We start from the raw sequence: 18,576 nt of genomic DNA, 5'->3' as shown, positions 1-18,576 counted from the left end.
GAACTATCCTCAGAGGACACTTGACTCTGGCAGTGATTCGCCTGTCACCTTTTCTTTTGTGTTGGTTGTAGCTGAGATGTCATTCTTCATTCTTCATTTATTTACTTAATCTTGATGGGTGCGACCTCCAAGGTCTGAGATTTGTTTCTTTTTTGTTTTTTATATTTCTTTCTTATTTGCTGGTTTATCAAGAAGAATACAAACGATGTAGTTATCTTTATCCAACAACATTGTTTCCAGGCCGTGTGTAACAGAATCAGGCATCGCAAAAAGTGAGCAGAGCCTACAGTGCTAGAAAGGAAAGGACGGAGCAATGTGAGACTAGCAAAACAAAGCCCCGAGCGCATGGGCGGCTTTCAAGGCAGGCACAGCTCTCAGCCAATCCCCAAGCTGGAAACGCAACACAACAGCCCTCGTTACCAGCCTCTGTATCGCGGGTCCCGGCTAGGATACATGAACATATGAACATGCAACCCAAGAAATGGAGAAATATACCAACATGCAAGCAGCAAAGCCTGGGCAGGGTTGATAGGGGGCGCACCAAAGAGCTCTGACGTACGAGACTGTAAGATGTGTGCACAGTGCTGAAACTTTGGAATACAGTAATACGGAAATATGGGGGGGGGGGGGAGGGAGGGGTACGTTGTCAGCACGGGGTCCTTATCCTCTAGACCCCTTCCCACGCCGTCCCCTTCTGGCGTATTTCCTCTCTCTTGGTGGTAATGTGAGGACCAAGGAATGGTGACTAAATATTTTGGGAAATGTACATATTATCCTGCAGTTTGTGTTACAGGCGATAATGAGGGGAGGGGCCGTTGTATACATTTCTGATATATCATTTGTTATTTGTAAGCGGGTGCAGCGCTTGCCGATGTCGCTATTTACATAATTTGCGAGTAGTCACAGCCAAAGGCAATAGGTGTCACTCATGACCTGTCAACGAGGGCAGATCTGCCGGGTCTTGTAACGAGACCAACGTCTCGGTCATGAGTTTGGGTGGTTCCAGTGATTTGTTTAACGCAGTCCCAGTTTGCGACCAGAGGAGTAATGCATCTGGGCAATCGTGGAGGACGTGCTGTATCACAGCCCGGCTGGCCACACCTCCAGAAAACCTGCTGTTGAAAGTTTCTGAGGGGCCCACTACAAGTCCTGGGGTGATTTGAAAAGTCAGAATTTCATTCCCGATCCTCTCGAGCCCCTGTCCAGGTTCTATATTGTATCCTTCCCGTCATTCTTCATGTATTTAACCTGTAAAAGTCTCTGCCATTTTTCGTAAGGGTGTAAGAAGAGAGGTTTTGAATGCAACTGTTGTTTTGAATGCAACTGCTGTACGCTGTCCAACAGTTGCATTCAAAACCTCTCTTGTAGAACCAGGTCATGACGCCCTGGTCGAGTCCCTGGGGTTTCAATATTGATGAATAGGCAGTCCTGAAGAGTCCATGGCTGCGCTCCAGTGTGCTCTCACGGCAGTGCTCCAGGTGGATGGATCGCCATTCCTGATTCTGTGCAAGATGGAATTCTTCCTGTAACATTTCAACGGATCTGCATCAGGGGACTTAGGGTGAGAACGCTTTCTCTCTGCCGCATTTTCCACAGGATGGTTTGCACTTCCACACTGATGGTGGCGTGGTCTCATATAGGTGCTCAGGTATGTAACCTGGCATTAATCTGTAGTGTTTTATTGGAAGAGATTCAAATCTGTGCCATTGCTTCTACCATGGGGTTGGAGGTCAGGAGCAAGGTGTGCTGTGTGTATATATCAATGGTGGACCTGATGCATTATGTATGAGGAGATTGTGCTCAATTGGGACCTACAGAGGAGTATCCATAGTCCTCAGCCAAAGACTAGTTGTGACAGGTGAAGCTAGAGTAGTCATCTTGAACACAGCAGAGGCTGAAACCCCCGCATTTTCTATGAGCAATCAATTTGGAGCTCCTCAACCTTGGTTTCATGTAGTCCCAGATAAAATTTCTAATACCCTTTTCAATGGACTGTTGTAGAGTGGTCCTCACTAACAGCAGTAGCATACTTAGGACACATGGGAATAGGGGTACCATACCACCACTATCTTTACGGCTTGAAACCTACCCCATAGGGAGAGGTGTAACTGTCACCACTTAACATAATCTATTTTAGTTTTAGCTATAAGTGGGCCTGGATTGTCTGGAATCATTCTTGCAAGGCCCCTGTTAACGTAAACTCCTAAATACTTTACATGTTCAGATTTCTACTGGTACTGATATTCCGCTTTGGCGGCTTTCGTCTTGACGTGGGGCATGGACAACGACTTGCTTTCTGCCAAGTGACCTTTATAGCTCAATATTCTGGAAAATTTGCTTTGACTGATAGAAGCAAAAGACACACAGATGATGGACGGAATGCAGAGCAAATCAAACATTCACCCCAGATCAGTACGCATAAGCAGGATTTCATCAGTATATACCAGAATATGTGAAGGGACTGCCAGGGTACGGATCCCTTTTATGTCATTTGAATGATGGATGGCTGTAACTAAGAGTTCCAATGGTAGTAGAAACAACAGGAGTGACTGTTGAGTTCCCCTGCAGATAAGGAAGGGGTTTGATAGGAAGCCTCTACAATTGACCTGAGAAGTAGGAATTTCACATAGCCATTTAACTTTAGACCCATCTTCTGAAGGCTACATAGCATAAATTACCACTTGATTCTATCAAACGCCTTATCAGCATCGAGAAACAAGGCAAGTCTATCCTTCCTGGAGTTCTTTGAAAGCCAAAAAAGGTGGGCCAGGGTATGCATGTTGTTGCAGGATGTACTTTCAGTCACTAAACCTACTTGCGCATGGTGAACAAGGTCCAAGATAACTTGCTTACACTGAGGGGTTAAGATTCCTGCCAGGATCTTAATATCTACATTAAGGAGGCATAATGGGTGGCAGCTGCTACATTGCAGTGAATTCTTTATAGAAGAGTTTTAATCAGTGTTCTATTGGAGAGGGTGACAAACTACCAGATTGCTAGGCCTCCTTGAATGTATCATAGGGGGATTCCATGGCATCATCTTTAACCAATTTATAGAATTCCTCTAGGAAGTCATCCTCTCCTGTGGCCTAATGTAGGGAAGGTTAGATATTGCTTTAGCAATTTCTTCTTTAGTAATCTCTCCCTCGAGAAGTGCTTGACCTTCCATGTTAGGACGCTAGAGGTTTAGATTATTGAACAAATTCTCCTCCTGAGTCTTATTCTCCCCTAGTTATGAGCTATATGGTTCCCTGTAGTATGCATCAAACATTGTTGCTATCTCCTGCTTCCCTGATCAAGCGGCCTCCATTATTTCTTATCAATTAAATAGCTACCATTGCTTTCCTCTGTCTAAGCTGCACAGAAAGGAGCCTGCCCACTGTTTAGTAAAAATTGGGTTGCTGGTTGATGGGGGTGTAACCTTACTCAAGCAACAGCCACAATCCTTCTCATGGTGAACCACAAAGATTCACTACATTAACCTCTGCTTATAACACAAGACAAATCCCACACTAATTTAGAAAACTAACTGGCACATGCATCAAGCAAAAACCCAGTCGGTAAAATACCGAATCGGTAAAATCAGCCGTTAGCGAGTCTCAAAAACAGAATCCCAATGCATCAACACAAATCCTTAAAAAATAAAGAATCGCAAAATAAATACCGTAAAAATAACTAATCGCAAATAACCAACCCGCTAAAATACAGAATCGCAAAATACCGAAATCGCAATCACCGAAATCACGATTAGCTCCCGGCAAGTGCCAATGGCTAATAACGAATCGCTACTCAATGCATCAAAAATCGCAAATACCAAAAATCGCTATTTAGCATGAGCAGAATAAGGGGAATCAGAACCTGGAGATAAAGTTACCAAAAAAAAAAAAAGGGAAAAAAAATATACGTGTGCCACAGATGTTACCAATCAGTAAACCCTTAAATTTGGGCCAGGAGACCCTGTTGGCTTGCCCAAAATGGCAGCCCTCTTCGTGCTTGCAAGGAGGATGCGAATCAATGCAGCAGGAAAGCGCAGGAGAAGGGTCCAGGAGAGAGTATTCCGAGTGCGCATCACCTTGCTAGGACAGAATGAGGATGAGGTGTACAACAAGTATCGACTGAATCGTGCCATGATCATGCGCCTAATTGCAGACCTCGAACCACTACTGCAGCACCAGACACATCGGACCAATGCTATCCCTGCGCACATCCAGGTCCTATGCAGCCTGCACCTACTGGCCTCAGGTAGGTTTCAGGGGGTAATCGCCGTAGCCGGAGGCATATCGCAAAGCGCACTCTCACGCTTCTTCCACAAATTCATTGATGCCATGCTGACAATGATACACACCCACATCAGCTTCTCCACAACCCCACAGCAGCTGGACCGCAACAAACAGGGATTCTACCAGGTGGCCCATTTCCCCCATGTCATTGGATGCATCAACTGCACGCATGTCCCCATCTGTCCACCCTCTGCCAATGAGTACATATTCCGCAACCGCAAGTCCTACCACTCAATCAATGTGCAGGTGGTGTGCGATGCCAAGCACATCATCACGGACCTAGTGGCACAATTTCCGGGGAGCACACACGACTCCTACATATTCCGACACAGTGGCATCCACAGGCGCCTACTGAACGGAGAATTCGGAGAGGGACTCCTGCTTGGTACGTACACATACCTCTTCCACACATGAGCACCACACATGTATACACATCACCGTTGCTAAGCCTTTGCTTCTATCTTGTAGGTGACAGTGCATACGCCCTGTGGGAATATATACTCACCCCCTACATCAATCCAGCAACCCCACAGGAGCAACGATACAACGCGGGCCACATAAGCACAAGGAATGTCATAGAGAGGACCTTTGGGATTCTGAAGAGTCGCTTTAGAATCCTACATAAGACTGGCGGTGCCTTGCAATACAAACCTGATACCTGCTGCAGGATTGTAGCTGTATGTGCCATGCTGCACAACATTGCGACCAGAAGGGGGATACCCATAGAGGTGGACAGGAATGACGACTACCGGGATGACCAACCACCCGCGCAACACCGACAGGCACACGTCCCTAACACAGCTGAGGGCCATAGGAGGCGGCCATACATCACGCAACATCATTTCTGGTTACCCCACCACGGTCATGTTTGGCTGTCAGTTTGTCTAGTGGCGCTTGCCCCGAACGCCCAGCTTTCTCTCAGGTGTCTCCTCCACCTCACCATGGCCTGTCCCTGTGGCTGTGGAGCACCGCGAACTGCGCCTCCTGGTGCTGGCCTCCGCAACCGAAACACTGCTCACACTTGAGGCAGCCTCACTGCCGTCCTCCCCCTCCCAATGCGCTAGCACTGAATGTGCCGCTCTGCAGGTGTTCAACTGCAGCGGTCACCTGGCCTAGGGCCTTGGCAACATCACCGCAAAAATGACCCAGGTCCACCTGCAGTGACACCGAGCGGCGTGACAGAACTGCGGTGCTATTGCTCAGCCTGGTGATGGCCTTCGTAGAGGCTGCGGACCGGAGCGAGTTCTGCCGGTGCCTCCTTCTCTCGCTGTCATGCCCTTCTCTCATGGCACGGGTGAGTTCCTGTATGTCCTCCCTCAGGTACCCATTGCCCTCTGCCACCACAGTGGTCATGTCCCTCACTGCCGCAGTCATGGAACGCATTTCTTTTGCAAGGCGCGCTATGTTAGTGCTGATTGTAGCCATGTGTCTCCCCTGCAGGCGCTGGACACGCAGCATCCGTTCCTCAATGCCACCATTTGGGGAGCTTGAATCGTGGCCTACACTTTGTGTACTGCGCAGAGACCTGCGGCGCAGTGAGAGTCGGACACGTGCTGGTGGTGCTGCAGGCGGTGGGACGATTCTCAGACTTTGGCCCATGGTATTGCAGGTGTCTGACATGCATCCATCACCTGCATGGGTGGGACTTGTGACCTGCGTCTCCGCTCTTTTGTTGCAGATGGTGCGCCAGCAGGTGTTGCTGGTGGTGGTGCTGGTGGTGGTGGTGGTGTGGTTGCTGGTGGAGGTGGTGATTGCGTCTCTTGTGGCGTATCCACGTCCGAATCGGCTAGTGTCTCCGAAATGATCAGCCGGCCGCTGTCGTCGGAATCGCCAGGAGATGCATCTGTGTGGGAAACAGTGCATGGTTAGTGGGATAGTTACAACTCAGTAGTATTTAAACACACATGTCCCTCTATGATTCCCTTAATAAACTGTCTATTTCTAGCTTCTAATGATGTACTGTAATATACTGTTATTTCTTCCTGTGCATGCACACCGGGCTGACATGACTACAACTCCCATGATGCACTACTGTTATGAGTGTAGTTGTGTGGGGCAAATCTGCATGCACACTGTGATTGTGCTGGGGGGTTGGGAATGGTTTTACGCAATGCTGGGTATGGGCACAGGCATGCATCTTACCTTGGGCACTTGTGGCTGCGCCGGAGGTGTCCATCTGTGTGACTCCCACGACGGCCTCAGGCTCGATGGTCCCTTCCACCAGCTCCTCCAGGGCAGTGTTAGCTTGCACTGTTGATGGGCCGCCTCCTGTTCTGGATGCCTCCCGGAGCCTCTCAGCAATCCTCTCCTTGGCCCGCTTCCTGAGGTTGTACCACCGTTTTCTTAGATCGTCAATGCTGCGGGGCGTCACTCCCACCGCATTGACCCGCTCTCGGATGCGCAGCCATATGCGCCGCTTCTCTGCCTCTGGCACCTTTAGGGACAGCTTCCCAAACAGCCGATCGTGTTTGCTGCTCACCCCCTCGATCAGGTGCTCCAGCTCCCGGTCGGAGAACTTGCACTTTCTCTTGCGTGCAGCTTCAGCGCTGGATGGTGCTTCTTTCTCCATCCTGGTTGTGTAGGGTGGTAGTCCTGTCAGTATTACTTCACTGGGCTCAGGCAGTCTCCAGTCCTTGCTCCTGTCAGCTCCTCTGGTGAGGGAATGGGGTGGGGCTGCAGTATTTCCTGGTGGTGATGTCATAATACCGTTCCCTGTGCGACCCGTTCATTCACGTTTTCGCTATTACCGATTTCGCTAATAGCGATTTCGCTATTAGCTAATTCGGTGATACCGATTTCGCATTTGCCTAATCGGTGTTTGCTATACTCGCACTTGTATTATCGGTAAAATATAGCAATTTTTAAGGAATCGCTATTTTTTACCGAATCTGTTGATGCATTGTGAAAAGCGATTCCTTGATAACGATTCCTTATTAATCGCTATTAAGGAATCGCTTTTGGTTTTGTTGATGCATGTGCACCTGAGTGCATTTTAATAAATTATTTGACAGCAAAACAACAAAATCCAATCAGTTTAAAGTGAAAAATAGCCCCTAAAATATTAAAGTCCCAATAGCAGACATCTAGTCGGGAGAGACTGGGGCAAAGTCGAAAGTTACGGCAGACTGTGATGGAACACAGCTTGGATACACGGAATGGATTGAGTCCGATCTCAGCGTACCTTCAGACTTAGAAGAATTTTGGAAAAGAAATGCCTGAGAAGGAAAAATTCATTAGGGCAAGGCAACCAGTCGTGTTCGAGGAGGAGGTGTAATTTTTTGGGAGCCGATGGACAAAGTTGCAGTAACGATTTCTATGTTCAGATTTAGTCTCTTTTATGGATGTCGAAAATCTCCAGTGGGAGGAAGCTGAATGCTGTAGCCATCGAGGGCTGCAAGAGGCCGAATACCCCTTCTGTGAGGAGCCACTGAGGAGGCTTAGCTGCTGTGGAGAAGAACGTAGTGCAAGCTGCCAAAAAGTCAGGCCAATTGGCGATGCATCTTGGGTGGATCGGCTAGGTCCCAGTTTCCTCTCGTTTCTCAGAGCACTTTTTGTTAGAAACGTTTAGAAGTCCCAAGTTTTGGATTTTGGCTATCTGGGATGGGTTAGAATCATGTCTAATTGTCCAAGACTGGAGGGGCAACACTTGGCAGGTCAGGACTCACTCAGGCTGGGTCCAGGTGCGGGTTCAAGATAGTTGGAGTCCTTCCTGTCCCTGAGGCACTGATCAGGAGGCCAACCAACTATCCATTGGAGTCACTCTGGAAGTCTTGGGTTCAAGCAGAAAAACAGGACTCAAACAGCAGGGCAGGCCTCTGAGGGCACAGGGCATGCTTCGGGCTACAGGGCAGTCCTCTTGGTGCAGCAGGGCAGTCCTCTGAAGTACACAGAAGGCCACTGGCAGAAGGGCAGTCCTCTGAGAGTTCTTCCGCAGATCCAGTAGTGAACTGAAGAGTGGGTCTGAGTGTACTAATTTTATATGTGGTGCCAGCTTTGAAATCAAAGAAATTTCTGGAGTCCTCCTCCCCACCACAGATGTTCCTGAAATGTCCAGTCTCCCTGCCCTGGTCCCAGGCTGTCTACAGTCACAAAAGGCTAGTGTGCCAATCTTTATGTGTGAGCTGAGGAAATGCCTTTGAAGTGCAAGTGAGGCTGTACAAAGTCACGCCCCATTATCCTGCGAGAATGGCCATTACCGCAAACACCCAGTCCACCTTTTGTATGGCTGTTTGGAAGGAATATAAAAAAGACAAATGGCAACTATACCTACTCAAGTGAACCAGGAACTAGGCTTCCGGCCCCAAATGGTTAGCACAAGAAAATGGCAACTTTCTAAAGGTTGCATTTTCAAAATTGTGGCTTAAAATCTGACTTTAACATTAAAGATGTTTCCAAATTACATTCTTTAGACACAAAACATGACATTACAACCTGTTAGAAGTTGTGTTATTGGTTGACTGGGGTGTAAGCCCTGGTCAAGCAGCAACCACAGTTCTGAACACCTCATCTTTTTAAATCCTTTCTTCCTAAAATACTGAACATGCCGGATGGAACTTCCTTTAATATCCAGCGTGCTCACAGACTAGGTCATCAACCTGCTGTTACTTCCACTTCAAGACAGCCGGGAGGAGTTATCCTTTATTTTTTTGAGTATACTGACCTCCTTAAGGATCTTTCAGCGGTAAAATCAGCAATCATGGTCAGGGTACTCTCTGTATTTTTCTTAAGACTATGCCAAGAGTACGGATGACAGACACAGAGAATTCCTAAATATGAGACCAGACCTTCGTTGTCTTGAAACCGGTATGGTCTCTTTCATCCTTGTTTATTTAACCCCTTCCCTGCTCATGACGGAACCGTTCCGTCATGAGCCACGGTTGCCGTGTGCTCATGACGGAACGGTTCCGTCATGACAATCCTGTCGGCGGCCGCTCCGCCTGCGCGGCGCTGTTTCCCCGCCTGTGCGGGGCGACAACGCAAATGGGCGGAGTCATGACGGAACCGTTCCGTCATGAGCACAGCTCAACTGTGGCTCATGACGGAGCGGCTCCGTCATGAGCACAGGCCCGCCGCGCTGCCCCCCTGCCCCCCCCAGCGCTGCAGCGGAATGTCCGCAGCAGCGAAGGGGTTAAAGTTACTTACAATAACATAAACAACCACATATGAGGATTGAAGAGCTTCATCAACACTGGCAAGATAGAAAACATGGATACTTATGGAGCATCTAACTCTCTATCCATTTAAATTTATAGATCCTCTATGTTGACTTTGATTACTTAAAATGAACTTTATATATTACTATTTTGATATTTAGTTGTGTAATGTTCTGTATTTTGAGAGTTGCCACTGTAGATATTCCTTACTAATTATTTTTTCCTCCTTTACAGGTGTTGTTCTCTTGTCTGCGTCTGTGCCTGTCCTCGTTCCATGTTTTATGTGCTGCAGTAATCCTCATGCCTTTTCCCATGGAATTTAGACGTGTCATCTGTTCCATGTGGTCTCATCAACTCCCATCTTTTTTGGCATTTTTTAGGTATGTTTTGCTCTTTTCTCGTTATCTTACTACTGTTCTTCTAACTCTTCCCTTCTAGGTATTTTCTACATATTTATCACTTTCTGCATTCCCTTTATCATTATGCCTTTTTACTACCTTGTCCTTTTCTATTCTTTACCTCATTTTTACTATGTTTTAAAGTCCTCTTGATTAGATTAGTTTTTATCTAGTTTCTTAGATGGTTTGTCTGGTTTACCTTGTTTCTTTTTTCTTGAAATGTTTTTGTCTATGTAAACTGTTTCTTGGAATGTCAGAGATTTAAACTCCCCCATTAAGAGATTCTGCGTATTATCTGATTTATCAAAGCTTGGAGCCAATATAGCTCTAATCCAGGAATTGCACCTTATGGAAATTTTATCTGACGTTTTCTTCTTGCCGGGAAATGGTAAAAGAAACAGAGTTATAACTCTTTGTCATAAATCACTTTGTGCAAAGTTGCTTTCCCAGAAATCTGATGATAAGGGTCGATGGCTATTCACCAACCTACTGTTTGGGAAGGTTGCAGTCTCTCTGTTCAATGTATATGCCCCACCACTGTTGATTGCTCTTTTTGGTCGTGCCAGACCCAGCAACTCATAAAATATCCCGATAATAATTTTATCCTGGCAGGTGATTGTAATCAGATTGTTGATCCTTTTATTTATATTTAAACAACTAATTTATTGGTATTTTCAGCGACACATTCTGGCCCATGCGAGAAAAAGAAGGTGTTGCTTATATCGGTTGCACACGATTCCCTCTGTGCTGTGTAAAAAATATATTTTGGGGTCTAGGGCAAGTTGCCACGATAAGACCTGTTCTAGGGATAAAGACACCCTTCGCCAGAAGGGCAGCAGCGCCTTACACCTCCACACCATGTGTAGAAAAGTTGCCTCTTCGTCTCCGCAACGGAGACAAGTGGGGGATGGGATCACGCCCATTCGCCACAGCCGGGACCTCGTTTAGTATGCCCTGTGTAGATACTTAAATTGGATGAGGCGATACTGGGTTCCAATGGCAGCTCCACGGGGACTTGCTACTGCTTCAGTCCTATCATACGCAGTGAGATATGGGATATCTCCCTCCCAGGTCACTCGCATTGTGTCTATTGAAGTGCGAATATGAGTGATTAACGTTTGGTAAATCTGTTGAATCTTGTATGAGCCTAGGTCTCCCATCAGTAAACGTCCCTCCAATGGGTGGAAGTCCGGCAGGTCAATCGGGGAACGTGTGTAAGGCGTCAGTGCAGGCCTTAGTTGGAGCTATCTGTAGAACTGACTGCAGTGTAGCTGCAATTCTGGTTGTAGTTGTTGGAAGGACTTGAGCACTGTCCCGCACATTACATCACCAAGTGCTGAGATTCCAATATTGTCCCAAGCCCTAAACCTGGGTAGTATGGCGACCTGCTGTATGTAAGTACTGGGCCAGAGTGGAGTTGTTTGAGTCAGTCGCCTCCTCCAGCTAATTTTCCTAACTGAATCCCACCATAATTGTATGAGCACTTTACACGCTGGTGGCAGATGATCCAGGTTTGACTGGGAGTATAGGAGGTCAAGTAAGATGTGAGGGTTCATTGCTCGTCTTTCGACAGTGAAAGCTGGGTCTGTCTGTGCACTTTACCACCACTCATTAATATTGAATAGGTGATAGACAGTGTAGTAGGCATAAATGTCAGCAGTGGCCATCCCTTTGATAGAGATAGTAGATTGTGTACATGTCCACCCAACTGCGCCTCCTCCCCACAGTAACTGATTCAGGAGAGTGTTAATGTGCAATAACCATGAAGGGGAGATGTCATTCAGAAAGTTTTGAAGTTGTTATAGCATTGGTAGGAGGGAGACCATGTTAAAGATGGCCGAAGTGACCATGCTTTAATCTCCTCACTGAGTTGTGGCACAATCGGGAAGATATGCGACCATGAGACTGTCAGGTGCAGGGAAATAAACACCCTCAGGTACCGGAACTGCACCGTAATGTGTGTAAGTTGCATTGACCATGTGCCCCTCCCCTCATCTCCACAGACCGGCAACAGCACGGACTTCACCGGATTGGTTTTAAGCCCAGTGGTTTCTCTGAATACTCGCAGGATTTGCAGAATACATGGGCCAGAAAACAAGGGTTCTGTGAAAAAGAACAGGACGTCGTCTGCATATAATGCGATTCTGTCTGATGTTTCTGCCGGCCAGTCATATCCCCGCACCAGTGGGTCTTCTCTCCTTACCCATGTTGCCAGGGGCTCGATCGCTAAAGCAAAGATTAAGGGGGAAAGTGGACACCCCTGTCTTGTGCCCTGGTGGATGGGTAATCGTTCCGAGTGCGTCCCCGACACTCGCTCTGAGACCGAGAGACCCGTGTATAGCAGGCAGACATATGAAAGGAAACGTGGGCTGAAGTTGAGTGTTCACAAGAGGAGAAATAGATACTCCCAGCTAAGGGAGTCGAAGGCCTTATCAATGTCAGCAAGTAAGAGGGCCACAGGGCGTCTAAGATCTGGGGCTTTCGCAATGGCGTAATGCACCCGACGGATGTTGTGTCCGCCTGGTCTGGGTGGATGAGCTCATGGATGTCTGCCAGTACCTTACCTAAGAGTTTAGGCTCTAAATTCAAAAGCGAGATAGGGCGCTATGAGGAGGGCTCCTCAGGCGGATGACCAGGCTTGAGAAACATCACAATTTACACATGACGCCAATCTGGGGGAAGGATGGGCTGCTCTAGGTCTTCATGGAGTACCGTAAGGAGATGTGGGCCTAGGAGGGACATATGGGATTGCAGGAATTCACTCAGAAAACCCATTGGGGCACGGAGCTTTGCCCAGTCGTAGGCTCAACAGTGCTTGGCTAAGTTCTTCGACTGTGATTGGTTCATCCAACTGTTTGCAAATGTGACCCGGTAACGATTTTGGGAGTATGTCTTGGAGGAATTCCTCGATTTGGTCTTGAGTAATGTCATCCTGTTTCATGTAAAGGGTGGAGTGATATGATGCGAACACTTGAGGAACTGCAGGAGGTGTAGTACACAGAGTCCTACTGAGTTACTCAACACCAGTTCCGGTGTGGGCGACAACGCAACCTGACAGAAACAGTGCAGCATTTTACTGGATTTATCCCCCCACTGATGTATTCTGTATTGGGTCACCTGCCAGATGTGCTGAACTTCATTTGTAGGCAGTTGCTGTAGCCGCTGTTGCGTAAGAAGGAGATCTCTAGTAGCATTGGGTCAAGTACCTTCTTTTACTTCGGTCTCTAGAGCGCATTGGCGTGCCTCGAGCTCCACCACCTGTGCCTGATGGTAGTGCTTCTCCCCAGAATGGTGACGGATATCAACTTCATGTATTGTGGGCTTAAGTGCTTCCAAAAGTATCGAACAAAAGGGGGCGGTGTCTACGTTGGAGTCTAAGTAGTCTAAAATTGTTTGCCTAATGGAGGCATGGTAGGCCGGATCGCTCAGGTGCCAGGGTGACATACATCATCTAAAGGGGGACGAGCGGGGCCCTATATGTAGTTTCAGTGTTACTGAGGAGTGATCTGAGAGCCCCCTAGGAAGGATAGAAACACCTGCGATTCCTCTGGGTGATAGACCCGCCATGCATCCGACCACCCCAGGGTAGAGACCAGGCCGTGCAGTCTAGTTTACCCTGTGTTCCTTCTCTGGCCCGCCGCCCGCCAGCGGTCGAAGGGAGCCATTGTATTGTTCTAGTCACCCCCTATCACTGTTAGGTTGTCCAGGAGCTCCCCCCATAGGTGTATGATTGTGTCTACCAGTGTTTGCCCCAGTGAGGGTGGGGCATAAAGACAGACAAGTGTCAGGGATTCTCCACAAATTGTGCCCGTGATAAAGGTGTACCTCCCACCAGGGTCGGACCATAGTCTGGAGACACTGTAAGGGACCCTGGGGTGCACTAGTCTCACTGTGCCACGTGACCCCCGGACAAACCCAGAGTGGAAAACCTGAGTAAACCCATATCAGGCTAGACAGTGTGCCTTGGTTCCCAGCATATGGGTTTCTTGCATAAGAAGTATGTCCACATCTAGCCATTCATCTTGTTTTAGAACTGCTCCCCTCTTAATTTTGTCTAGTACCCCACGGACATTCCACGTCATGATCTTGAGCCCACCGGGCTCTATATTAGCAGTATGGGTAGCCATCTATCCCTCTAGGGGAATTCCATACGCGAAGGGTGTGTGTAAAGTGTATGGTGTAGCTGTGCCGCAGCTGAAATAAACATTGAAAAACTAGAAACAGCTCTTCCTCCCTCCTCCTCCACCGAAATAACTCAGACAACACGAAGTATCTGTCGCAGTCGAGGTAAACCCCAGGCCACAATGGGTGACCCATGGGGACTCCCACCAATGGTTCCCCAACATACCAATCCCTTCAACCATAATGTCTCAGGGTGTGTAGGTAGTGCTTGTTTGCATCCGCCAAGCCATGTAATGTTCCAAGGGCGGGCCCATCGATCCAAGTCCATGTGAGGGCTGCCCGGGGGCACACCTCTGGATTCCTCGAGGATGAGTATGATAATCAGGAGTCGACGCCATGTACGCCTGAGAACGTCAACTGGATCTCAACCCGAGCGGTCACTTGGAAGTAGATTTCTTTGGCCGATTCCTCCTGGTGCATTGAGAGGAGTCAGATTCTAGTGGATGTGGAGTATGGGGCATAACATGTACCGTCCCATCGCCAGATGTGAAGATAGCCTCTGGGGTGTCGAAGAATATGGATTTTTACTTATAGATGAACTGCATCCGAGCCTGGTACAGAAGCATAGATTGGACATTCAACTCTCAGAGTCTGCGTTTGACCGCTGCAAATGATTGGCACTGTTGCTGGACAAGCCGATGTGTAGTCGGGGAAAATCATGATATTATGTGAGTTATGTATCAGTTTATCTCAGTGGCTTCTGGCGAATTGGAGGATAACGTCGCGATCCATGTATTTCAACAGTTTAGCTATGATAGGACGGGGTCGCTCACCCTGGGGGGGGCTTCTTAAGAAGGGCTCTGTGGGCTTGTTCTACTACAAAACAAGAAGACAGTGAGCCCTCTAGCAGGAGAGACCCCAGCCACCGTGTCAAGAAGCCTTCTGCTGAGGCACCTTCGCACCCCTTCGGAAAGCTGATAAATCATAAATTGTTTCGCCTTGCTATGCCCTCTGCATCCTCCACCCATGAAGGGAGCTCCTGGGTCACGACTGTGAGCTTGTTGACCTTTTGCTGTAAAGTTGCCACCATATCTTCAGACGATGTCACTCTGGTCTCCACCTCAGTAATGCTGTCTAGTGCCTTCCTTAGGTCTTGACAGAGAAAGGAGATCTCTGAGACGACTGCACTAATCTTGGCATCCAGTATGTCGTGGGACTGCATAATGGGGCGAGCAAAGCGGCGTGTTCCGGAGCGGGCCCCCCTTGTATCTGGGGTGGTGTTTGTGCACTGGATGATGGGTACCCCCCTACATTTCACTGCACCAAGAGGTAGGCACCGTGTGGTGCTTGCCACGTAGTGCAGTGAAATGCACAACATGCATTTTGAACATCGCGGCGGGTGCTGCAGTCAGCAGCATCCGCCACAATGTTAAAGTGCAAAATGCGACCGCCATCGTGACGGTCGCATCCTAATTGGGTGTGCGGGACCACCACATGTATTGCGGACAGTACCGGTAACCACCACAATGGCGGGCGGACTCCAGTACGTCCGCCTTCGTAATCGGTCCCAAACTCGGTAAAGAACAATCAGGTTTTGTTAACAGACAATATATTTCTGACAACATGCGTTTATTTTTTGACATTTTATCAAATACTTGCCATAAGTCGGAACCTCTTGTAGCAGTTGCCTTAGATGCAGAAAGAGCTCTTGATCGAGTCTATTGGACTTTCTTTTTTCAAACACTTAAATGGATTGGGTTTGGCCCAAAAATGATATCCCTTATTTATCTTCTTTATTCAAGGCCACAAGCAGCTATTTTTGCCAATGGCCTCACCTCTTTATATTTTACTTTCGGCAGAGGTGTTCATCAAGGATGCCCTCTTTCCCCTTTTCTTTTTAATTTAGCATTATACATTTTTTATCTAAAATACGACAAAATTGAGACATTCATGGATTTGTTTTAAATAATCAGCAAATTAAATTAGCGCAATATGCTGGGGATGTTTTATTATTTCTCCCACAACCCAAATCCTCACTTCTAACATTTTTACAAGAAGTGAAATCATATGCATTGGTATCTGGTTATAAACTGAAACGATAAATGTGATATATTACCTTTTACTAAATACACTTTTAAAGATGATTTTACAAAATCAAATTTTGTGTAGCGTCCCCAGCATATAAAATATTTGGGTTTATTCTTCACTCAATCCATTAAAACTTCAATTTCCTTAAATATAGAGAATTGTATACAAAGGCTATCTATGCTAACTAGTAACTGGCACCCCTGATACCTCTCTTGGTGGGGGCTGTCTTGATACTATTAAAATTATGTACATGCCCATCATAATTTATAGCATTTGTAATATACCATTATGCGATATCTCTTAAATCCTTTAAAAAGATTAATTTATTATATTCCTTGTTCCTTTGGCGTAACAAAAAGCATTGTATGTTGGTGATAGAGCTAACACAGGCAAAATCGGAATGTGGGATACATTTTCCTGATTTTTCCAAATATCATAAGGAGTTTTTATTACGTTAATGCTCTCATTGGATTTCAGGTTCTCAAATAGATTGTCCACTATGGGTTAAACTTGAAAAATCTCATCTTTCCCCTTTCTCTTTTCAAGAATACCTTTCTTTTACCTGCAAGTCACAAATTTTCTCTACTCCCGTCTTTAAATATCCATGCAAATTGTTAGAATCATTTTGAGCATATACTTCCACAGATCTCGAAACATTTCTTAATTCTCCTATTTGGCATTATAAATTCATATTCATTCATAAAAAACCCATCTACTGGAAATCCTGAAGAAAAAAAGGTTTAATCTGGGTACATCAACTTTTTTATCAAAGAACTTTTATTCAGTTTTCACAAGCTCGTCGTCTTCCTTCCTCTCTTCAGAGTAAATATCGGCTTTTACAACATGCTTTTTGTACCGCATAAGCTCAATTTCGCTCTTCTCTTACTTCTGTTTCAGCCTCTACTAGGCAATTGCACACCTTTCTGTTCACTTTCCCTAAAGCATCTACTATTTATTCCTATACACTTAGCTCCACTACTTACAGAGAAAAAACAAATAAACAAATATAGAACTATCTTGCGAATATGACTTATTCTGTTCCCCTTTGGAATAGAATATGGCCGTAACTTAGGAAGTCCTCTAGAGCAGCAAATACCACACAAACACTTTTTTAAATTTAGAATAGACTTCTCCTATCACCTATGGTCCTACATAAGATACATTCTGATCTTCTTGACACTTGCTGGACGCGTTCCTTAGAACAAGCTGCTTTAAAACACTTACTTTTCATCTGTCCTTCTGCTCAAGATTTTTGGAAACCAATTTTTGGATGCAGATTAACTCAATTGTTCATTCCACAGTACCCATTTCCATTGCTAACATCTTTCTGGGAAGTTTATCTTGTGATTGGATCACATGCTCACCTATTGTGCGAATTCTAGACTTACCACTAGCAGTTGCATTTCAGCAGATTACCAAAAACTGGAGAGATCTAACAAAATTATCTTTTCCAGCATGGTGGTATGCAGTTTGCCATAACCATAGATTGGATACAGCATATGTATACTCTATATCTCTTTCTGTGGAACGTTTGATTTTATGGTCTCCTACATGACAATACAAAATGCTCTTTTACACATACACCTGCTCAACAGGAAGTTCTTCAACCTCCTTGATGTTCCCATCATTGATATTACAAATGTCTTAATATGTTTATTATTGTTATTTTATATTTTACATGCATTGTATTGGATCTCTCCATATATAACTCAGGCTTTTCTCACCCCAAACCATCTACAACCCCCTCTTTTATTACAATATTGCATTATATACTTAAGTTATCCTTAATAAAAAAAGAAATTGAAACTTTAAAAAAAAATCCAATCTTCATTGTGTACGAGGTACAGTGGAAAGATAGGAATATTGTTTTCCTGGAGTATACTGGAGACACCCAACATCCTGGGGGATCTTGGGTATGAGGGGAGCGAAGCCTCGAAGAGGTCACTTCATTTAAGTCTGAGACATGATTGAGGCAGGGCAAAGATAATGAATATGCTCATATGTATGGATACTCTGTCATGCAGGCATTCGGGATTAATATTGAAGTACTTGACTCATAATGTTTAGTTCAGTTCCAGCTTTATCCATCTTAGATGTGGGCCACATAAAGGGAAGGCAGGGGAATGAAGGAGGCAAATGAGGGAGGAGCCAGTCTAGTTATAAGATGCTTGATGGTATAGTAAGGAAGAAAAACTCAGAAGTATAAATCAGCAATTAAAAAAAGAGGAACAAAATGGAATAGAGTAACTGTTCATTGTTTCTTACCAAGAAATACTCCTCTGTTCTTGTTGACGGCCAGTAGATGCAAAGAAGCTTCTTCTTCCAGTGTTACAGCCGATTTCAGTGGTGATCTGTATTTGCCCTGCGACATATCCTGTGTAGTCTCTGCCACAATCCTGACTGCTTTGTCCCTCTCCCTTAAGCCTTCGGAAGGATTGATCTTGCTGTCTTCCGAGGTGATCTGAGGTCTGGTCATCACGCTGAGAATTCCTGTTTACTTTCGGGGATGGCGACACAGTGTCCATTCTCGAGTTG

At 46.1% G+C, this 18,576-nt stretch overlaps 1 long non-coding RNA gene across 1 annotated transcript in view; it reads left to right on the top strand.

Moving 5' to 3' along the window:
• Positions 1 to 468: 468 nt before the first annotated feature.
• The window catches only part of LOC146860312 (uncharacterized), a 44,592-nt gene continuing 26,484 nt past the window's right edge, over positions 469 to 18,576 (top strand). The window contains exons 1-2 of the long non-coding RNA XR_014979132.1: positions 469 to 555; positions 9,668 to 9,813. This is a non-coding gene — a long non-coding RNA (uncharacterized LOC146860312). The remainder of the gene's footprint in view (positions 556 to 9,667; positions 9,814 to 18,576) is intronic.

This window comes from Triturus cristatus, chromosome 3_1 (assembly GCF_964204655.1).
Source record: "Triturus cristatus chromosome 3_1, aTriCri1.1, whole genome shotgun sequence".
NCBI lineage: Eukaryota > Metazoa > Chordata > Amphibia > Caudata > Salamandridae > Triturus > Triturus cristatus.
Note: the sequence above shows the minus strand (reverse complement) of the source record. Positions and strands in the feature narration are given on the sequence as shown.